Raw genomic sequence first — 24,109 nt, 5'->3', positions numbered from 1 at the left:
AAATTTGTCTGTGGTGATGCATCTGATATAAAAATTTCCATTCAATACATGGTACAATTGTCCCCATGTGCAATTTACCACACAAGTTTGCCAATACCAACCTGAAGGACCCCCGTCCAGTGACATGTGTTCAAGGATCATGTATATTCTCCATTTTACATGGATGAGTTCATGGTCATGTAATGTCCCACAGTTGTAAAATTCTTTTATTGCTCACCCCCGGTTTTTGTACTTATCACATCGTGGTCCAGTAATACTCTGGCACAGTGCATGGGCCTCGCTTGGAGCAACACTGTAAAGAGGACCCACCTGTCTTCCTCGGAACACTCCCTCTCTAGGATTCCCAGGTTTGAACTGGCCATCGAGGGGTATACCCAGCCATCTGAGAAGGTGCAGCTCTGTTAAGAGTGGGACCTCTGTCCCCATTCCAGTGGGGCATTCCCTGACCTGCTCCAGCACAGCAAGAGTTGACTTTCCAGAGTCACAACGGAACTTTGAAGTAAAACGCCAAGTCTTCTGGGGAACTGCACCATTTCTGAAGAGGGTCACGTGAACATCAGACAAACCCCCAGCACAGGACAACCAGGTGCACTTGGGCCTTCCTTTCAGTCCTCCACAGGCTCCTAAAAACAGAAAAGGCACAACAACCTTCACGCTGGGCTTCCATGAAGGGCAGGAAGTCCTTCCAAGGCAGGCAAGGCTGTTCCATTGTCTCTGAGGAGCAACAGGTCCACTCCCTCACAAGGCCACTGACCCACGGACGAAGGGTCACAAGTGTCAGTTAGAAGCGGATAGGCTCCGCCCCAGACAGAGGCAGCAGCACCCAAATCCATCTCCAGATTCTGGCAGTTTTTCTCCACAGCTTGACAGGTGGGCACCTGGCAGCACGAGGCAACTGCCCCTTCCCGGCCCTTCCTGCGCCTTCTTTCCCCTGTGCGGATGCCCGTCATGCGTCCACACTGGAAGTCAAGTGTAAATAGAAGGCTCCGACTACAGGTCAGGCTGCCGTCAAGGTTCCCCCACGCCTGAAATGTTCACCGTCCCTGCCAGCTCTCTATTGTGTGCCTGTCAGAGCTGGCTGCCTCCGGTCTCCTGTGGACAGATTCCCTCCTCAGTGAACACTATCAGTGACCCGAGAAATCCCGGGTATCAGCCTGTCTCTTTCCAAGAAGAGACAGTTTCAGCTGAGAGTTTTACCTCAGCCTTTCACCAGTCTGTTTTGTAGCATGAGGGACTACTTACTCACGTGGTGGGCCCCCGGGCCAGATAGGCGGAAGGATGCTGTCAGGTGATGAAGACAGGATCACCCCAGGGGCACATCTCTTGGAACATTCCTGCCTGGCCTCAAGACTGGTCCCGAGTGAAGGAGCCCCCCGGAAGGCTGAGTTTTAGATAGAACTGGGTTTGGGGGTCTCCTTCACGGCAAGTGGAGGTGTCCAGCCAGCAGGTGAGGAGGAGAGAGGCAGGTCGTTGGGGTAGAAATGACTGTGGATGCCGTGGGAATAGGAGTAGAGGCCTCCAAGGCAGGCTGTGTGGAGACAAGCAGAGAGCCTGGGGGGACCTCATAGTTATCTAGAGCAGGGTAGCAAGAGGGAGGCTGGGAAGGATAAGGAGGATTAGGAAGGACACTTGGAGGAGACAGTGCCTCAACAAGCCAGGGAAGAATCGAAGGTGTTGTGTTCCTAAGAGATGGAGGAGGTGGTAGACTGCGAAAAGGAGATGGTTGGTGATTAAAGTGACTTCCAAGCACAGCGGCTACGTATGGCCAGTGTGGGCTGCACCCCCAGGGGGAGCCACCCTCGCCCCCCTCTGTGGGCATGGTGGCCCTGGAGTTGCATCGCACACCACCTGTGTGACTACTGGGAACAGGAGCCCCGTCCAGGAGAATCTTGTCAGCCGAGGGGTGAAGGCTGGTGCCCCTCCGAAACTGCCGAGGTGGGAGGGTGGGGGCTGGAGCTGATGATGGTGGCCCCTGAAAGCACCCCTGAAACGGACATGAGAGAAAGAAACAGGAATGACAGCTTGGAGTGGGGGTGCAGAATTTCTCTGGTGGTCCAGTGGTGATGATGTCACCTTCCAAAGCAGGGGTGCAGGTTCGATCCCTGGTCAGAGAGCTAAGATCCCACATGCCTCCTGGCCAGAAAAACAAAACATAAAGCAGAAGCAATGTTCTAACAAATTCAATAAAGACTTTAAAAATGTTCCATAAAATTTAAAAAAAAATCTAAAAAAAATAATGACAACTGGAAAGCATGTCAGCTTGAGGGCAATCAACATATTTTCCACTTGAATTATCTGGGGCTTGGAAATTTGAGCATATTTTAGGCAAAGGAAAAAAGCCACTAAAGTGCGAGAGAAAACAAATGAGAGCCCATGGAGAGAGGGAGAGGACAGATCTATTGGGAAACAAATGCTAATTGCCAGCCTTCTGAGCGGCTTTTCACTGTTTACTGAGATGTAGCTGTTTTCCCAGGTCCTCTCAAGGAGCTAACACACTTGGCATCAGTGATTCAACAGAGGGCCCTGGATGGGTGATGGGAGGGGTGCAGTTAGGTTTGGGGTCAGATAGGCTTCTCTGAGCTGAGCCCGGAATGATGAGAAGAAGCCCATCCAGTGAAGACTAGGGAGATGAGTGTATCTGGTGGAGAGAACCACCAGAACAGAGGTTCCCAAAGGGCAATGAGCTTAAGATGTTTGGGAGGTGGGGGAGGCCAGCATGTCTGGGAACAGAGATGGGAAGGGATGAGGGGTGAAGCTGGAGTTACAGGTGGGGCAGGTCACAGAGGGCATCTGGGGCTCTGGGAAGAAGTTTCCATGAGAAAGTATGAGTGACATGTGGGTATCATTCACCTCTGCTCCAGCCCGAGATATTATTGGGGGTCTTATTGTTCTCTTTAGCACTGGAGAAGGAAATGGCAACCCACTCCAGTGTTCTTGCCTGGAGAATCCCAGGGACGGGGAAGCCTGGTGGGCTGCCGTCTATGGGGTCACACAGAGTCGGACACGACTGAAGCGACTTAGCAGCAGCAGAGTTAAAAAACAACAACAACTGGGGCTTGAATGAAAATCTCCTTCAAGCTTAGCCACCAGAAACATGTCTTACCTGAGTCAAGAAGAGTTTAAATTCATGGCTTCTTAGGAAAGTCTCTGAGTCAGGTGCAAGTGCTAGGCATGCCTCAGGCTTTTACAAATACTGTTTTGGGGGACATTAAGCCATTCAGTACTCCTGAGTCACCTCATCTACAGACATCTGCTGCAAAAAAACTTTCTACATAGATGTAGTTCCTTTTGATGCTCTCCTGCCGTTCCCTCTGGATCCTTGCATTTCCTTATCATGTTCTTTTCTCTCCCCCCTGCTGTTGTGCAACATCTTGCTACTCAAGCCTCTTCCTGGGTCATCTCAAAAATTAAACCCTTTATTTTCCAGTCTTTCCTTCATCTCTACAAAATTACCTAATTTGTTTCATGCAGATATTAGCAAGGAGGCAATTTGATTGAAAAAAAAATCATACTTAGGTGTTAGTGACTGATATTATACTCATGGGAGTATTTGATTTTGTTTAAAAGAAGGATATGCACCTAAATCAGAGCATGTGCAAATGAGCATTCAGGATGTGTGGTTGCCAAGGGCTGAATTTTAGAAAGATAAGAGGAAGACTGAGGAATGAGGAGCTTTCTGGATCCCCTAGCACCTGTTATGTGGATACCTGCTAATGCCAAAATCTGGCTTGGTTTCTAGATCTAAAGGGACAGGAAAGACAATTCCCGACTCTAACAAGGAAAGATGAAAGTAGCTTTGTGTTCTGAGGATATGGAGCCCAGTTTGATTCTCTTGGTCCTGGAGTGCTTACCATTATGTCAGCCCTCTTCCAAAACTGGCTTCTCTAATGGGAGTACACATGACAAGGATAAACAGATGTGGACACCTTCTATGGGCATGTTTTCTCATTTACTCTTCACCACAACCCCATCAAGTAAACGCTATTATTGCCACCACCCCCCACCCCGCCATTTTCCGGGTAAAACTGAGAGTCAGCATGTTTAATGACTTTCCCAGGGTCACACAGATAGAACCTTAAAGAGCTGGGATTGAAACCCAGGTATATCTGAATCTGAAGCTCAAATTCCCCTACTATGCCTCGGGGTTAAAAGTTAATCCTATGGCAGGAGAAATGGTCCTTACTGGAGCATTCTGAAAACTAAACGCAGCTTCTCCACTTAGAGGGTCTGTGGTTTGTTTCCTCTTTCTGGGTCTCAGTTTCCTCATCTTGAAAACAGAGAGACTCAGTTATTTGACAGCCTCTCCTTGCTCTGAGCGATACTTTTTAAGTTGACCTGTCTTTGTACTTAGAAATGTCTCTTAATAGTAGTCTTTCCTGGTAGCTCAAATGGTAAAGAATCTGCCTGCAATGCAGGAGACCTCTGTTCAATCCCTGGGTTAGGAAAATCCCCTGGAGAAGGAAATGGTAACCCACTCCAGTATTCTTGCCTGAAGAATTCCATGGACAGAGGAGCCTGGCAGGCTACAGTCCATGGGGTCACAGAGTCGGGCATGACTGAGTGACTCTCACTCACTGTTCTGAGCACCACTCTACTGGCTGAACCTTCTTTGGATCCATGGCTCATTCAATCTGCAAATGTCAGCAGTGGCCCAGGCCTTCTAGTGCTCAGCTCCTTGGAAAGACAATGGCAAGAGATGGGCCACCTTGGACCAGCATCAGGCAAGACCAAGCAGGCCTGGAGAGATATGACACCCTGGGGTTTGTTCAGCTAAACCTGGGATTGCCCAGAGGATGGACACATCCTTGTGAACAGGGCCTGAACCTGTGGCTCAGTGAGCACGAGTCTTCTCAACCCTCTCGAAACCACATGCAAGGTGGTTGAGACTGTTGGTGTATTTTTCCCCTCTCCATTTGAAAGCCGGGAGGTCAGCTTGAGTGTAACTCTGACAGATGCAATCTGCTCCTTGTTTGGAAACACCCTTTTCAAATCCAACCTGAGACAAGGGGGATTAAGAGAGCCGCTTTGGCTCATTTTCAGGACTGTCATCTGATGAACATTTCCAAGCTCATTTGAAGGAAATGACAGAAGAGAGTGAGATTTCAAATCAGGGAAATTAGCGTCAGGCCCTACTCAAACCATTCTCCCCACCTCCAGCCTGAGGCCTGCAGAAAACAAAAGCTGCCGAGTAGGAAAGTGACACAGCGCCACCTCCCGGCAGCTGCCTGACCGTTGAGGCCTCTGGCGGAAGGCAGGTCTCCCTGGCTTCAGGGCCTGCCCAAAAGCTTGGGGAGGGAAGACCTGCCACTCAGCTCTCGAGATGGGAACGGGTTTGTGAGAGCTACGTAAGCTCTTAGTTCACGATGTGTGTCTGTGTGTATTCATGCGTTACACACATACACTGCCGATGTAAACCCTGGGTAGGATTTACTTGTCTTCTGGGGGGCACCTGTCTCCTTCAGTTATTTTCAGGAAGTTTTTTTAAGGCAAGATCATAGTATTAATAGTTAAGATAGGAGCCAGATAGCCTGGGTTTGAACCTCAGTTTTGTCACTTAAAAGCTGTGCGATCTTGGGCAAGTTACTTAACCTTTCTGTGTCTGTTTCCTTTCCTATAAAGAAAGGGTAATAAGAGTATCAAGGGGCTTTCCTGGTGGCTCAAACAGTAAAGAATCTGCCTGCAATGTAGGAGATTTGGGTTTGATCCCTGGGGTCAGGAAGATCCCCTGGAGAAAGGAATGGCAGCCCACTCCAGTATTCTTGCCTGGAGAATCCCATGGATAGAAGAGCCTGGTGGGCTACAGTCCATGGGGTCGCAGAGTAGGACATGACTGAGCGACTAAGCACGTACGCAAGAGTATCAACCACAGGGGATCACTGCAAGAATTAAAGAGTAGATTCATGTGAAGTACAGTGCTGGGTCCATGATACGCACTCAAGACATGGCTATTGTTATTATTCAATTAAGCACAGCTCATACGTATTTCTTCCTTCTTTCCTCCCACCCATTAGAGCCATTTCTAAATTCATAATGTTTGATATGTCTCATGTAGATGCTGTCAGTTTGAGGAAGATAATGCTGAATGCACAGTTTGGTTGAAATAATTGACCCTACCCAAACCCACACCCTAAACTTTGTATCGACTCCTTGGCAGAATATGAGAAAGAGTCATCTTAGGGAACTCCCCTGTCTTGTTTTCTAAAGCAGCCTGGCAAGGCACCTGGGCCACTGATGCTTCAGAATCAACTTGGGAAACCAGAAGCGACTGGGGAGGATACATACTCTGTTTTGGATATTGGACTGAGATTCACCTCATGGGGGAATTGTGAGTCCTAGATTTTCTCACATTTGTCAGCAGAGAGCTCCTAAGATGCTCCAGGTGGGTCAGGAGAAAGCTCTGTTTCAAGTTTTCCTGCTCCAATTGAACCAGAAGGGTCTCTCAGAAGCTCTGTGTTGGGGTCATCCTTGTGCTGCTCATGAGTCCTGACGGAAAGTCCTTCCAACCTAGAGAAAAGATGGTGAGGCGACAGGCTGCCAAGGTCAGAGGCAGGCCTTTCTGAAAGTCAACCATAAATCAAAGCCTCCAAGGTGACCACGTGTCACAGACACCAGCTCCGGAGTCTCCGGGGGGCACTGGGCTTGATGACAGGAGACCACTTCTTTCCCAGCCCTTCTGCTGCCAGGGAAGACCGGCCTGGGGGCTGTCCATCGCCACTGAGGAAGTTGTCCTGCTGTTTAATGAGCTTTAACTCTCCCTGTAAAAGAGGGCCTGGCCCAAACATCTGCCTCATCAAAGGAGTCAGACTCTTGGAGATACAAAAGCTTTCTCAGTACCTCCATTCTCTGGCCTTTATCGCTCCCAGAATCCATCCTGTTAATGAGCTGGAACGGCCATGACTTTGCCACCATGCATGCATCTGGGGAGCACAGCCAGGTTTCAGGGTGAGAAAGGAAGGAGAGAGAGGGAAAGTCCTGGAGCATCCCCCCCACCCATCCCCCCACCCCACCCCACCCCCAAGGCTTTGCACTTGGCTTCCTTGCACAGGCAAAGTTCTGCCGTGACTCATCGGCTTTAGAATGTTTTGTTAGCCAATCCCTGATTTGTTTTAAACCTCTGAGGTCTGAAGACAATAGCCCTGAGGGAACTGGAAGGAGAATTACCCATGTTTCAGGCCTAAAAATTAAGCTGCTTGGGACCAAAAGAGCAAATTGCAAAAGAAGGACCTCCACACTGGTGCACAATCACCTGGAAGTCATGGGGATTTTTTGCAGAAGACCCCGAAGCGTTAATGTTTTAACTCTAAGGGATTAAATACATAATTTGGGACTCCATCTGGCCATGCAGTCAGACACAGCGCTGGTCATATTCTACCATTTATTAGCTGTTTGATTTTTAACTAAAATTACTTCACATCTTTGGTGATCTTTTTTTTTTTTTTTAAACTTGGCTAAATGGGGCTGTGTTCCTTTGGGAAGCTCAAAGAGAGAAGCATTTCTTGCCCTTTCATCCTTTCAAAGGCTTCCCCATTCCTTGGTTTGTGGCCATCTTTCACCATTAGAGTCAGCAGTGGTTAGAGGAGTCTTTTGAACCATGCCATCTCTTCGGTTCTTCCTCTTCTCCCTCCCTCTTCCCATTTAAGTTCCCTTGTTATTATAAGGGGCACCCCAATAATCCAGGATATTCTCCCTGGTTTGTCTTTAAAAAAAAATCTAGTGATTAGCAATCTTAATTCCATTCGCAACTTGAATGTCACCTTGTCATGTAACATGAAATATTCCCAGGTTCTGGGAATTGGGATGGTGGATATCATGGGGCAGAGGGCTGGATTTGTTTTGCTTACCATGTGGGATAACCTTGAATCTGCTCAAAATTAAAGTTCATTCACACATATTGTTGCTTTAATCATTATCAATAACAAATGCTGTGGATAACTTTGTTATTGTTTAGTCTTTAAGTCATGTCCGACTCATTTGCAAACCTATGGACTTCCTGCCAGACCCCGCTGTCTGCGGGATTTCCCAGGCAAGAATACTGAAGTGGGTTGCTATTTTCTACTCCAGGGAATCTTCCCAACCCAGGGATTGAACCGGTGTCTCCTGCATTGGCAGGCAGATTCTTTACCACTGAGCTACTGGGGAAGCCTGTGGATAACTTTACAGCCAGTGTTTTTCAGTTCTCAAATGCTGGTGGATGGCATAGGTTTCTTCAGTCTGCGTTAAGTGTGAAAAGATAAAAATGTAATATTTTCATAAAACAAAATTCACTCCATTTAGGGGACTATTCTTTTAGGATTAAAATGGTGGCAGCAGATGATAGTTGACTTTAAAAATTTTTTAATGTATTTGGAGGATATAAAAATTGGTAAGTCAAGACTCCAGAGCTTTTGAAGAAGGCTGGAATTTCTCTGGTCTGTCCCCATCAAAGGATGGGGACTTACTATCCTTTAGGAGTTCTGCGTCAGCCCACAGCACCTGGTGCTACAAATTTTCCATTTCTGTCAGGGGCTCCTGCTCTTCTTTGCCCCTTTGTCCACACTTCCTAGGATTTGTGGAGGTCTGCTCTAGCAAGCCCAAGGCTGAAGGACTAGGTCTGAAACGCTCCTCTGATACGGGACAAGTTGCAGACTTTTCGTGGCACCAGTTTCCCCACCCATAGAATTAGAATGACCAGAAACCCACCCCGCCTTTCTCACAGTATCACAAGGAGAACCATATGAGGAAAGCACAGTAAACTGTAGAGTACTGGACACAGAGGAACAGTTGCTTTTATAACTGAAACTTGGACTCTCAGGTTCTGGATCTTTCCGTAGTGTTTTCTGAGGAGTAGGTGAGAGAAAGGGGTACAATTAAGCACTTAGGGAGTGGCCACAGAAAGTGACCATTTTTCTCTCTCAAAAAAACCCCCTAGTTTTATTTTTTGGCAGGGAGTGGTGGGGGCTGGGGAAAGGCTTCCATGGTGGCTCAGAAGGTATAGAATCTGCCTTCGATGTGGGAGACCTGGGTTTGATCCCTGGGTTGGGAAGATCCACTAGAGAAGGGAATGGCTACCCACCCGTGTTCTTCCCTGGAGAATTCCAAGGACAGAGGAGCCTAGTTGGGCTATAGTCTATGGGGGCTGCAAAAAGTCAGACACAACTGAGCAACTAATACTTAACTTCATTAAGATTTTTTAAAATTGTGACAAAATACACATAAATGTACCATCTTTATCATTTTTAAAGTGTGCAGTTCAGTAGTGTTAAGCACAGTCACAGTGTTGCACAACAGGTCTCCAGAACCTGCAAAATTGAAACTCTGGGGACTTCCCTGGTGGTCCAGTGGTTAAGAATCTGCCTTGCAATACAGGGGATGTGGGTTTGATCCCTGGTCCAGGAGCTAAGATTCCATATGCTGTGGAGCAGCTAAGCCCACCCACCACAAGTAAGAGAGTCTGGGCACCACAACAAAAGATCCCACATGATACAACTAAGATACAGATGCAGTAAAATAAATAAAATAAATATTTAAAAAGATTGAAACTCTGTACCCATCAGATAACAACACTCCATTCCCCACACTGTCCCCCTGCCCCCAGACTCTGAGAATCACCATTCTATTTTTTAATGACTGAATTTGACTACTTTAGATACCTTATACAAGTGAAATCAAGCAATATTTGTTTTTTTGTGACTGACGTTTCATTTAGCACATCATCCCCAAGGTTCATCAATGTTGTAGTATGTGTTGGAATTCCCCTCCTTTTAAAGATTGAATAATATTCCATCATGTATACCACATTTTGTTTATTTATTTATCTGTCTATGCACACTTGAATCATTTCTACCTTTTGGCTCTCATGAGTAGTGCTGCTATAAAGTTGGATGTACAAGTATTTTTTTTTCCTGATATCAGTTCTTTTGGGTATATATTAAATTCCTGGATTGTACAGTAATCTTATTTTTCATTTTTGGAGGAATATCTATACTGTTTTCCATAGTGTCTACACCATTTTGCATTCCCATTATCAGTGTACCAGGGTCCTTATTTCTCCATATCCTCACCAATACTTACCATTTTTTGTTTTTATTTTTGTTTTAATGGTTACTGTCTTAACAGGTATGAGGTGGACCCAATTTTATTTTTTAATCACAAAAGTAATATCTATACATTCTTTTTCAGATTCTTTTTCCTTTTAGATTCTTACAAAATATTGAATATAGTTCCTTGTGCTATATAGTATTCCTAACATGCATGTATTTTTGAATGCAATTATATTACACATATTCTATAACCAGCATTTTTCATTCAGTAGTGGACATCTTTCCATGACAAGATACATACAGATCTGTTTTAATGGCTGCCTGCTATTCTGGAGGTCTTTCCATTAAAGAAATACTTCTTGACCTTGATTGCTCAAAATTTAGAAGAGTGCACTCCTTTTGAAGAGCCACGTGGCATGAGAGAGAATACACTAAACCAGGGGTTGGAAGACTGGCTCTTGACTCAGCTTGTTGCATATTTCTGAGGGACTAACTTCCCTTCTCTGTGTTAGAAATGAAACATGACTCTGCAGTATTAATGCACAGCAGTATTATTTTCATGAGACCAAAACAGTCTCGTGTAAGATGAGGACATCAAACAAGATGGCTTAGTGGCACGGTTGTCATGGCTGGTGGCACCCTCCGTGGGAGAGCTGCTTCTGTCTCCCCCTGTAATGGAGCTGTCTAAGGAATATAGTGGCTCAGACCGTAGAGAATTTTACCATCTGCAATGCAGGAGACACAAGTTTGATTCCTGGGTTGGGAAGATCCCCTGGAGAAGGGAATGGCAACCCATTCCAGTATTCTTGCCTGGAGAATTCCATGGACAGAGGAGCCTGGCAAGTTACCATCCATGGCATTGCAAAGATTCAGACACGACCGAGCAACTAAAGACAGCACAAGTAAGACTATAGGGAACCCAGACCCATGAACTTGCTGCATGTTGAGCTAGAAGGAGAGCAGAACTTAATCTGTCCTGTTTCCTCGGTTTGCAGGGAAGAGTGGTGACCTGCCAGAGCTTAAGAAAGGCCCAGAAACCAGACCACAGTTCTGGGTCAGTGTTCTCCCAGCCTGTCCAGAAACCAGCCAGCTGATAGAAAAGAGAGGACCGATTCTGGCCAGAGCTGAGGCGGGAAGTGGGAAAAGAGATTGCTTTCTTGTCAGTGTCATCCAAGGCTCAAAGACAAGATACTTTATAGGGGGAGTATGGGAAGAGTGATAGCTAAGTCACTTTGGGCCTTAGGGTTTTGTCTATAAAATGAGGGTGGGGGGAAGCATGAGGTCTACGACCTTCATTTATTTGTTCAACAAATATTCATTCACAGCCTGCCACTAGCTAGGCACTCTCCCAGCCTTGAAGTTATAATGATTTTCCAAAAATGATAAGCACTAAAGTAGCATTTGCCATGCCAGACACAGTTCTAAGAATTTATACATATTAATCTTTTTAATCTTTAGAACAGCTCTGTGAAACTTTCCCAATAGCTCAGTGGGTAAAGAATCTGCCTGCAATGCAGGAGACACGGGAGATATGGGTTCAATCCCTGGGTTGGGCAGATATCCTGGAGAAGGAAATGACAACACACTTCAGTATTCTTGCCTGAAAAATCCCATGGTCAGAGGAGCTTGGCAGACTACAGTCCAAAGGATTGCAAAGAGTTAGACATGACTGAGTGACTAAGTACACACATGAGGTAGATACTATTAATATTCCCACTTTACAGATAAGGAAACTGAGACAGAGAAGTTCATTGCCTAACTTTATAGAGCAAGTAAGGAATAAACGCAGGATTTGAACCCAGCACTTTGGCTCAAGTCTGTGCTCATAACCTCTAGGATCTTCACCCTCATGAAACTCATATCCTAGTGATAATAATGTTTATTGAGTGTCTGCTACTTATTTAACCGTGCTAAGCACTTTACACTCAACTTTGCATTCAATTTGCACAACAATCCATGAGAGAAGGGAGTAAAGCCCATTTTACAGATGAGAAAATTAAGTCTCCAAGAAGCACCTAGCTAGCTTATAAGTGGCAAAGATGGAACCTGGACCCAGGCCTGTTTAATGCTTAGGTCTGGGCCATGTAGCCTTATGTTATTCAGTTGTCTACTCCATCCTCTGGACACAGTTGAATTTAAGATGACTTGGAAGTCTGCATCCTGGCAGCCACGTTATCCCACTGCATCCTGGCTACCTGGTTATCCCAGCCAGACCCTGTGCATGCTGTCACTGAGTTGTGTCTGACTCTTTGTAGCCCCCATGGACTGTAACCCACCAGGGTCCTCTGTCCTTGGGATTGTACAGGCAAGAATACTGGAGTAGGTTGCCATTTCCTATGCCAGGAGATCTTCCTGATCCAGGGACTGAACCCGAGTCTCCTGCATCTCCTACATTGGCAGGCAGATTCTTTACCACTGAGCCACCTGGGAAGCCCAGCTAGACCTCAGTCAATTTTATTTTGCAGCCTAGGTCCTCCCTCTTACTGGCTCTGGGTGGCAGCCCAGTAGCCTGCTGGCACCTTGGCCATCCTGGGGTTGGTAGGAGGTGGAGAGCACAGCCCTTTTTCTCAGCATCCTCCACCTTCTCTAGGATGAACTGCTGGCTGCAGCAGCCTCACATGGACATGTAGCAGAGGCTACGGCCATGCAGTGCTTCAGAGACCCTTCCAAGGCTTCCCCATAGGCTAACAGATGCTGAACATCACCCTGTTTACCTAGCAACCACCCCTCCCAGAGTGATTGCACCTTACCCCCTACATAAATGGTCTCCTCTGATCTGAGAGCAGGTTCCGATGGAGAGAATGGAGTGAAGGTTCTGCAGGTTTGGAGTACATAGTCACAGGGGGAAATGGAGGCCTGCAAGCCCCATGCAGGGGTTCAAGTTCTTCTCCCACTCAGGTTTCAAAAATGTTTGGATACACAAAAGGATGGATAAATTATCTAAAGGACTAATTGACAAGTGAATGAATAAAAATGAATGAAGAAATGAAAGACTGGACAGCAGAATGAATTCATTGGCCATTGAAGCCCTGTCCAGACCTTTGCTTCAGTCTCAGTCTGGGTCCTGGGGGCCTCTCCGGGTCTCAGCAGACTAGTCACCCCAGCTAGGGCTCACCCAACATGGGCGAAGGATAGAAGCTTAAGAGCAAGATGAAACCGCAGCATCCAGAGCTATCCCATCTTAGATGCCAAAAGGGGAAGCCTGGATGGAATCTCATGGGCATTCTCACCTCTGGAATCCTTCCGGCACAAGTGCCACTCACTTGCCCCCTTTGCCTCCAGGACTGGATTAAAGGGAAGCTCGGTGCTCCCTCCTGTCAGTACCCGGTGGGAGGAGAGCGGCTCCAGCGCCGAGTGAAGCCAGGGTGCTAACCCACTCCCTTCCCCCTCTGGGAAGCCACACAGAACTCCAAGTTAATTAAAGCCTCCACTCTGAGAAGAAGGGAATGTTCCATTTGGTAAATTTAGAAACAGCTGGTTAGTTTTACCCATTACTTTTGTGCTAACATCAGTGGAGCTCATTCAACTCTGTCTTTTTATGAAGCTGTCCTTCCAATGCTACCTGATAGCTACTAATTGCTGCAACTACATTTCTGAATTGCAAATTTTCTGCACTGATAAAAACTTTGATTGCCTGTCAGCTACACATAAGGAAAAGATCAGCAGTGCTAAATGAGGGGTTCCACGCTTGGATAATAATGCCTAATGAATTATTCAGGAAAGGATGCTTGAATGAAGCAAACAATTTGAAGGGTTACTAGCAGCCGTAACAGTTCAACAGGCAAAAGAACAAAAGTATCATCCTGAACATTACACTAATGATTAAAAAATGCGTATTAATTCTAGATTTGGAGAAAAAAGAAATGCCAATCTGATTTTAAAGGTTAATCATTATTTTCTCAGTAGTGCTCTGATCTCTGGTGGGAGGGGGAGGTGAGAAAGGGGAGATCCCTTTACCAATATTTTGGGATGTATAATATTATGACATAATAGAGTCATATAATTTCACACACATCATTTAAAAATTGTAAATTTCAAATTTCATTGGAAAAGATAACACAAAAAACTAATAGCGCGGCAGTGGAATGCTCGCTCGACAGAACTTTTCTGAGCACTCACAGCACTAGCGCCAAGGAGCCCCCCTCCGTGAAGCAAGGGGCCCTGCAGAAATAGCAAAATGAAATAAGATATATGTGATTAAACATATGCAAATACATATCATAATTAGTGACTCTTTCTGGCGGAATTTGAATGTGTTTTACATATCTTGCAAGGGTGCTAGCGATGCGAAGGAAAAATTCTTTCAAAGGCTTCTGCCTTTTGGGTCCGAAACCCAAGAAAGCAAACCAATAAATCAGGTTTCAGCTTCTGTCCAATACTGACACATTTGCTGCTTTCATAAAAAATATATTTCTACCACCCCAAGTGCTAATTTGTTTTGACAGATGCTGTGGAGTTGCCAAATATGAGAGGGGGGGTGGGGGGGGGAAACCTGGAAACTGTAATGCAAAATAGTATAATTAAAGATGTTTAAAAAAAGGACTGGAACTACTGTGATAGTATGATGTATTTGAATACTTAAAAATAGCTCTTCAGGGCTGCACTTAAAAATCTCAAGGCACTCAAGATCACTCAGAGAACATCTCAGAAAGCCACATTGCAGCACTGGTGGAATTTTAAGAGTAGTTTTAAATTATGGAATATGCAGCCAACCACTTAGCCTCTATGAGATTTTTTTTTTTTCTAGCTCAGAAGCCTGTGGTATTAGTCACCAATTAATAATTTTATCATAAAGATGTTCAATGGCAGGATAGCATTCTTTGCGTTTCTAGCCATAATGCTGCACAGTGGCTTGGAAGTCTGACTTCAGGAGAAGAACTGACCATCTGCCAAGGCCCGCACACTCACAGATGACTAATGTTTCCCCCTGAGGACTGAAGCTCCCGGTGTTTCTGTTGCTGTCTTTTTGATGTCACAAAGCGAGGTTGATAAATACATTCAAGTCACAATTAAAAAACATTTTCACTGACCAGTTGCCACTGACGCTATCATCAGACAGCTTCGCTGCTGCTGTAACAACGCGTTTAATGGTGTTGATGTGCAGGCGAGAAGGTGCTTCCCTTTATCTGATCCTTACCTCGCTCGGTGATTCTTTAATGACATTTCCAGGCGCTAGGAGTCCTGCAAGGAAATGCCATTTGGCATAAATCAGACAGAAGGCTGTGATTTTCAGGCTAAGGCCACAGGCTGGAGGGCCCATTGAAGCTGGAACTAACTGAACAAAGTACCATGTTGGGAGTGCCCAGGAAAGCCAATCAATGAGCTATCAATCAGTGTTTTTCACCCATGTGTTGTCAACAAGTCCAACTTGGAAAGAAAAGAGGAATGCCTTACTCTTTCTGGTCGTGACAAAATCAGATTATCCAGCTGAAACTCCTATAAGCTTTATACAAAGGTCATGGACACGTAGTTTACAATGAGAGTAATCTAACTGGACTTCAGATTGTTGTTCTGAATGATGGGGGATGAGGGGGCGTGGATGGAGCTGCCACCACTATTTATTAATCTTCATGCTGAACACTATTCAAGTATTATACCACTGGATCTATACAACAGCTTTCAAAGTAATAGATAGCAATATTTCCCATATTTTTTAGTGAAAATATTGATGCTTGGAGACAGTAAGTTACCTACCCAAGACCACACAATGGTAGTACTAGGATTTGAACTCAAGTCTGTCTGAAGTCAAGGTCTAGGCGCTTAGTCACTCAGCAAGTCACATTTAGATTCATAGAGGAGGCTTTCAGAGCCGGGAGAGGACTCAGAGATCATTCAGTCTCTCATCTGGCAGCTCTCTCCCCAAACTGAGACTCAGAGACATCCCCTTGTAAGCTGGCGGCAGGGCTGGGACTCATTCTGTCCTCCCACCGCCTCACACCATCCTGCTTAAAGTGGAGCAGATAGGACATGGATCCTGCTTGGTCTTGCCCACATGCAGTGTCAGACTTCTTAGACTTTGTCCAGCCCTGCCTGGGAGTTTGCACTTCTTTCCTGGGGTGCAGCCTCCCCAGGACTCCCAGAGCCGTGGGACACAGCAGGCCCTGAATCAGACTCCCAGGCTTCCTAGCCACAGTGTTCTAGAGCAACACCCACCTGCGGTGAACTGGAAGCGTCCTGGGAGAACAACCGACCATGACTCATGGTGACTCACTGATGACTCTCTGAGGGTGGAGGCTCCAGGGTCTTGCCTTTCAAAGCTAAATGAGAGTAAATGTGCTAATTAGCAAGAGGAGGATTTGGGGTTTGATTCGATCCCCTGGAGGAAGCTTAGTCTCCAGTGAACAGGTCAGCAGTCATAGAGTAAAGCAGAGTGCCAGATTGGAGTCTGGAGTCCTGGTCCCACTACCAAGTGACTGACCATAGGGAAGCCACCTAGCTTCTCTGACCTCCAGTTTCCCCCTCTGTAAAATGAGGATCTGATTCACCAATCCCTCCTTGGTCTTCTATACTTTGTCTAATATAATTCATGCCTGGAAGCTTGGGAAGAACAAGATCTTTCAGGGCCCTCCCAGCAGAAGATTCTGTTTCCATTTGTGATATTTGGGGTGTAGTCTTCCTCTTAACTGGAAGTTCCACATGGAAAAAGAAAAGGTGACTTTTCTCCAGAGCCTATGAAATACCTTCAGCATTAAGAGCTTTCAGACCGTTCTTGAGTTATTTCTTGTATCCATTGGGATGACTGAACCTAAGGCTGCTGATTTTAGAGCTCTGAGCTGTAAAATGAGGATCTCAGAAGCAATTTTGAACAGTGCTGTGAGATTTCTGAGGAAAATCAGACACAAGATCTCTTTAAAAATCAATTTAAAATATGCTTTATTCTAGGCAGATTCTGTTCTTAACATGCAGTCGGAGGTAGTGGTGGAGGTGTGGTGGGAGGGGAGTGGAGTGAGCTGGGGAAATGGGCAAAAAGAGGCCAAAAGAATCAGAAGAGGGATTTCCCTGGTGGTCCAATAATTAAGACTTCACCTTCCAATAGAGAGGAGCTAAGATCTCACATGCCTCTAGGCCAAAAAGAGCAAGGCATAAGACAGTAAGAATACTGTAACAAATTTATTAAAGATTTTAAAAATTAAAAATAAAGACATCAAAAAAATTGTCTCTTTAAAGAAAGTTTAAATAAAAAAGAATCAAGGGAGAAACAAGAGGCTGAAGGAAACTAAGCCCAAGGCACAGAGGGCTCCTTACTTTCTCATTTGTCCTCTTAATCAATATATGATTATACCAAACTGCCATCGGTAGTGGATGATCTATGTTATATCTCCACTACACATTCGGCATATGCTAAATACTTTACATGCACAAGTGATTTAATCTTCACAGTAATCTACTGAGTTAGGGAATGATATTAACCTTCCTTCTATAACTGAAGGAACAGAATTTCAAAGGTGCTGATAAACATGATCCACACCTAAGCATGTGGAGTCTCAAGCTCACACTCTTAACTGCCACATTAATAACTGAAACCAAACAAAAACCCAATGAAAAAATTTTTTCAGTGTAAAATTTTCAAATTTTTATTTTCAGAGGGGCAGAGGTAGAGTATTTTTTTCAAAGAACTACTGATGTTAGGGAAATAATAAAAAATAAAAATCTCCCCATTATAAAAAAGAAAATTCATAGAATTCGTGGCAGAAGAAGAATTTTCACCAGGCAATCTGCTTCTGGAATCCCACTTATAACCACTAGGCTTTCCTGCCTTCAGTGCAGTGATACCCACATGGCCTGATTAGTTTTTCTGATGTAGGATCCTCTTGATCCCACCACCCCTCAACAAGTAGTCTCTCAACTATATTCAAGGCTTGACCATAACCAGGCTTGGAGAAGTGATGGGTATGTTTCCCTTTTCATGACATAACAGAATTTGTGTCATAAAGAGCTGGATCTTCAGCCAGGTCAGTTTATACTTGGGTAAACTGGACCCACCAATGCAACCGAATATCTAGATTTCTATAGTTCTTTGCTCCGTGGAACGGTATGTTTCATCTCTCTCCGGGAAAGAAGAGAACCTGAGAAGAATGACATTTTCAAAGCTCATGAATCCAGGAGCAGAGTTTCACTCTGTAGCCCTCATGGCCCAATACCACCTTGTTCTCTCTAGTCTCCAGACACGCGTCCTGTGAGGCCGGGAGGCGTCCACTGGCTGGGCAGCTGGCTGTTGAAATGCTAAATTGACTGCGACCCAGCCAGTCCATTTCAGTGCGTAGAGGGATTTGAACCTAAGTGGGGAGACTGAATTAACCCCATGCCCTCTCGGCCTCTCAGCCCTCTAGCAAACCATGAATCAAATGGAATTCCCCTCATGCTAAGAGGCTGTGGGGCTGTCATTCCATTATGCTTCGCTCAGGATAAGAGGTCTCTGGAGACAATCTAATGAGTCAGGGCTCCCGGGACAGAGGAGCCACGTTCCACTGAGTGTCCTCAGCCACTTGGCCACCAAGGAAGCAGCACAAACACTGGCAGGTTTCTGGGCAAATAATGAGATTTTTGATTTGTGTAATGAAGGATTATGTCTAAGCTCACTGGTGAATAGCAGGAAGTGTCAACACCCAGGCGGTCACTTTCCTAAGAAGCTAAGTGAGTCCTTCTGCTGTCTCGTGCATGGGGAGAATTTTCCAAGGGGAAATGTTGCCTGATTACTGCAGGCCACAGGAAAAGAAACGGTGGAGGAGTTCAGAAACAGGTATAGCCACGACGAGAGAACTGGGGAGAACTCATTTAACCCCTTCTGACTGTGACTTCGCAGGATGAAGGGGAAAAATGAAAACACAGAAACTGCTTCCTTGCAAGGAAAGAACTTGCAGACAAAGGGTTAACCTTCAAACTTCATTGCAGATCTGGAGAGAAACTCCATTACTCTTAGACTTTCTTCAAGGTGCCAGTCCCGGAGCAGGGAAGGCTAGCTGGAAACTAGCAAGTGCCAGTCTCTGGAGAAGAGTAAAGACCAGACTGGGGATGCTCTGGGCATTTTCCCTTCTCCCACTCTGCCTCTGCCTCTCAGTGGTGGTGGTGGCGGTTTAGTCACCAAGTCCTGTCCAACTTATTGCAACCCCATGGACGGTAGCCCACCAGCCTCCCCTGTCCTCGGGATTTCCCAGCAAGAATACTGGAGTGGGTTGCAATGTCCTTCTCCAGGGCATTTTCCTGACCCAAGTCTTTACTAACTGAGCCGCCAGGGAAGCCCACCCTCTCTGTGACGGTAGTCAAGTTATTCAACAAATGTTGAGTGCCTACTTTGTGTCAGCTCTTTGTTAAACACTAAGGATAAAATGATTAAAACCAAAAAAAGATGAAAGTCTAGAAAGTGGTAGAACTGAGAGTTCTTGGGAAACTTATACGTCTTTGTGAAGCCTCTAATTTCCTCATTTGTACAATGCAGACAATAGTATATATTTAAATAAAAGTAAAACAACTGTTTCTGGAAACACTCCTTATGTTTTGATGTTGTTGAAGATACCCAACATTAAAATGTGAATTATTTTTAGGGCATCAATTAATTCCTAATGAATGGAGGGGTCCAGAAATCTGAAAGGCAGCTGTTATAAAGGTTTTCAGATTAAGATTCATTTTAGGATTTAGTTTAAGTTTTAGAATTCAGGATTTTAGCTGTGAGGGATTTTGGATTCAAAACTGCAAACACCAGATTCCCAAGATTTCATTTCTGTATCCTACAAATTTCCATTGGTGTCCTCTGGTGCTGGCAATATTTGTTTTCCAGACAAAATGCCTAGGATTCAGATTAAGTGCTGTTATTATGAATTGAAAACATGCAATCCTTTTCAAGCAATTGCTACTGCGGAGGTAGAACTGATCATTGATTACCTTAGGCTGAACAAAGACCGCCCATAAACTTAACCCCTTGCAAAAGGGGCAGTAAGAGGCCTTCATGCACAAAAAATTCTATTTTTAAACCTGCTGGAATTAGAGCTAGGGAAATAGGAATGTTTAAGTCCTGCCATATCAGTTGCCTCTCCTCTTATCAGCTAAGGGACCTCTCTTTAAGAAAACAGTTAAATGGGAATGAAAATGGTAAAATCCCAATGATTAAAATGAGGTTAAAAAATCAAGTCACATAATATGCGAGGATGCATCATTGTGAGGTTAAGGAAATGACTGGAGTGAGTTTGCTACATCAGTGGGGTAAACCCAGTGGTGCCAAATCCAAATTTGCCTTATTCATTCTTCATGCCATCACAGTATTTGGTAATAGGTAAGCCCTCATATGAGCATTCTCTGATATGAGCTATGTTGAAACAAGTGTCTTATGCCTTACGGTCCCAGTAGGGTCTTTCCCCTCAAATTCAGATTTGGAAAGAATGCATTCAAGAGCCTAACCTGTGTCTTGGTGTAGAAAAAGCACTTGGCAAATTAGCCATTAATATTATTGCCATCACCCATAAAAGTTGGATAGAGCCACCTGTCCCCAGTAGACTTGCAGAGTCTAAACTGAAATGGCTTTAATATACAAGTCTACAAGTTCATTTTGTGGATTATAATTTGGAGCAGAGTTTTAAGAGACCAGGTCCAAGTTTTTGTCGCTCTCAAATGCCCGCATACCCTCAGTTGGACTCTCTGCATGGGACATGAGAGCCCTCTAACTTCTTCTCCTGAAGAAGCCCCTGCACCGTGGGCCTGAGGATGACACTGTGGGAAGAACTGAAGGCTCTCCTCACTGATGCAGCTGCTCTGGAGAACCAGGACTGCACTCTCCTTCTTATCTTGAAATTTCACCACCGTGGCCCTGGGGGGCAAAGGGCAAACGAGGCAGGTCCGTGACATCTATCCAGGGTGCCTCGCTCTCCTGCCACACCTCTTTTTGATACCATACCTGGGTAATACAAATTCATTTCAAGACTCTACATTATACCCAAATCTCCACAAGCATGATTTGCTATCTTTATGTTGATGATCATGGAAAATGATGGCTTTAGGTTGAACCATATGAAATTGCCATCTCTATACGTCTACAGTGGTAGAATGTTGGCAATTTAATCTAATGGTGATAAGTTACTTTTGGGGGTACAGTTTGTGAAGTACATTTACTTCCATTATCTCTTTAATCCTCAGGACAGAAATGTGAGGTAGGGGTTACTGGCTCTCTCTTTTTTTTTTTTTTTTCACTTTTAGTAAGTTTTTTATTTTTTTTGGTCACAGTTCTCAGTTCCCTGACCAAGAACCAACCCTGTGCCCCTTAAGTGGAAGTAAGGAGTCTTAACGACTGGACTGCCAGGGAAGTTCCAGCAAATTTTAAATTAAAACTTAAATGGTACTCTTCTATATAGATTCAGAATTTCTGCGATTCAGCAGAGGAAGGAAGACAAGGCAAAGGCAGACTTTTTTAATTACAAGTAAGTAGAAGTCAAGTGTGAGCTTCCCAGCTGTCACGGTGGTGAAGAATCCACCTGCCAATGCAGGAGATGCAAGAGATGTAGGTTCAGTTCCTGGGTCAGGGAGATCCCCTGGAGCACAACATGGCAACCCACTCCAGTATTCTTGCTTGGAAAATTCCATTGACAGAGGAGACTGGCTCTCTTTTATAGATGAGAAAGCTGAGGCTCACAAAACTCACCCTGCATTTGCATTTGTTCCTTTTGGGGGGTATTTATAAAGCCAGAGGCAGACGAAGCCCACCATCCTTAAGGACCATGGTAGTCGCTTAAAAGCTGTGGGGTTTCAGGCAGAGGAGCGGGTCTGTCATTTTGGTCCCGGAAATATTATCCCATTCTAGGGCTGTCACCTGAGTAACCCAGACAATTAGTTGGCCCATCAACATGGCAAGAACTTGCACTCGTGTTTGAATGTTGACCTGCACAATCTCCATCATAGGGGGCTTCCTCTCCCCGTTTCCTGACTTTTGGCTGCTTTGGCGGGTCTGCATTCTCCCACCAGATGGCTCCATGGCCAAGATGTCAACACAAGCAAAATAGTGTAAGCCATCCTAGTTGGATACACCTAGGCATACACAAGAACAGAAACAAGGATAGCAAAACAGGAGTTCTCTGTTCTTCTCCCGACTCTAACATTAGGGGACTGGACTCTAACCCCCTTTCAGGATTTCCCAGGTGGCGCTAGTGGTAAAGAACCACCTGCCAATGCAGGAGATGTAAGAGATGTGGATTCGATCCCTGGGTCAGGAATAGCCCTTGGAGGAGGGCATGGCAACCCACTCCAGCATTCTTGCCTAGAGAATCCCATGAACAGAAGAACCTGGAGGGCCACAGTCCATAGGGTAGCAAAGAGTTGGACACGACTGAAGCGACTTAGCACACACAGCCCCTCTCAAGCTCCCCCTCCCCATGCAGCCCAGAGCCCCGAGGGCTGCTGCATGCTTTCTCCCACATGCCTTCAGGCATCATCCACAATCTCCTCCAAAGCTCAGACATGGGCACAGGCCTTCCAGAAATGCGGTGGGCTTCATCAGGGTCCTTGTGATACTGAGCTGCTTTTCTGCCTCGATTCTGGGAGGAGGGTAGAAATAGGAATATGAGTGTCACAACTTTACCCACTGTTTTCAGCCAAGCTTGGTTCTTTTTTTCCATATGTGACCCAAATATGCTCCGATATAGGAACTGGACCCCTTTTCTGTGGCCTGTGATGGTCTAAACTTCTTGGCACAATGTCTACTCCTTCCAAGGACTTCTGTTCCACGGTCCAGCTCCTGAATTCTCATGTGCTGTTTCCATTAACATTTCGCCCGCGCATCCCACAGCCCACCCCACCCCCACCCCCACACCACCCTACACCTCCCCTTTTCAGGCACAGTAGACTCAGGCACATCAATAAGGAATCAAGTGCTCTAGCGGATCCTGATGAGAAACCAGGGGGGCTGAGTTCTAGTCCTTTGTGGGGCATGAACCAGCTGGTGTGGCTTGTGTGACATCATAACTTCCCCAGTCTTTGAAGCTATGGATGGGGTTGTGTTTACGGCAAGAGTCCAAACTGTTCCTGTCAGCTCAGGCAAGACTCAGTCCCCTTCTTGCCACCTCCTCCCCAGCCCCCACAGCCAGGTATTCCTGAAAACTCCTAGAGAGTGCTTGTGCAGGTGCACGTAAGTCATCTGTCTTTGGGAGTATCTCAGGACACTGCTCCCACTGCTGATAAAGTGTCATGGAATCCCCTGAAGGCCACCACCCACCTACCGTTTTGACAAGCCTGCCACACAAAAGCCAGAAGACTTAATGCCAAGGGTTCCAAGTGGTGGGTCTTGAAGGGCTTCCATTCCCTGTGGGTCACAGTCGATAAGCAGTTTCAGTGCTTACAGACTTTTGTGGATACAGCTCTGTCTGAGGAGGATGTGAGGATAGAGGTGTCACACCTCTGGGGACGGAGCAGTGGCCCCTGAGTCAGCTTGCGATGTTTGGCTCCTTCTTCACAAGGCAAGAGGTTTCTCCCAGGAGACTCCTCAGCATGTCACGGAAATGATCGTGGCGGATCGTCGCCTCTCTGCTCGACATGCTCATCCAGGCCTGGACCCAGCGGTGGGCCCATTGAGTGAGCATCCTGCTGTATCCAAAAGATGTCTTAATAGAAACGGGCACATCATTCTTCTCTCTGGATATCAGTTTCCTCACACATAAAATGATCATAGAAATCAATGCATTTTGAACATGAGGACTTCTTTACTTTTAAGTCAGGTTCATTAAGATCTGATTTACAAACAATGGAATGCACAGTTTTTAGATATAGAGTTTAAGTTTTGACCAATTTGTTAACCACCACCCCACATGAGCTATAGAATATTGCATCATCCAAAATTTCACTCTGCTTTTTGCAATATACCTGATCCCTCACCCCTAGACCTGGCACCCACTGCTTACTTTTCTCTAGAATGTTGCTTTTCCCAGAAGGTCACACAACTGGAATCCTGTTTTATTATTGAGGTGCAACTGTTCTTTATATACTCTGGATTCAAGTCCTTTATCAGTTATGAGTTTATGATGGCTTCTTTTTAGAAAAATACCAAAGCACTTCAAGGATTCCCTTCTGATCACAGTGAGTAGTAAAGTATCTTTTAACTGAGAAGATACACAATA

Source organism: Odocoileus virginianus, chromosome 10 (genome assembly GCF_023699985.2).
Source record: "Odocoileus virginianus isolate 20LAN1187 ecotype Illinois chromosome 10, Ovbor_1.2, whole genome shotgun sequence".
NCBI lineage: Eukaryota > Metazoa > Chordata > Mammalia > Artiodactyla > Cervidae > Odocoileus > Odocoileus virginianus.
This window is presented reverse-complemented; position numbering follows the sequence as displayed.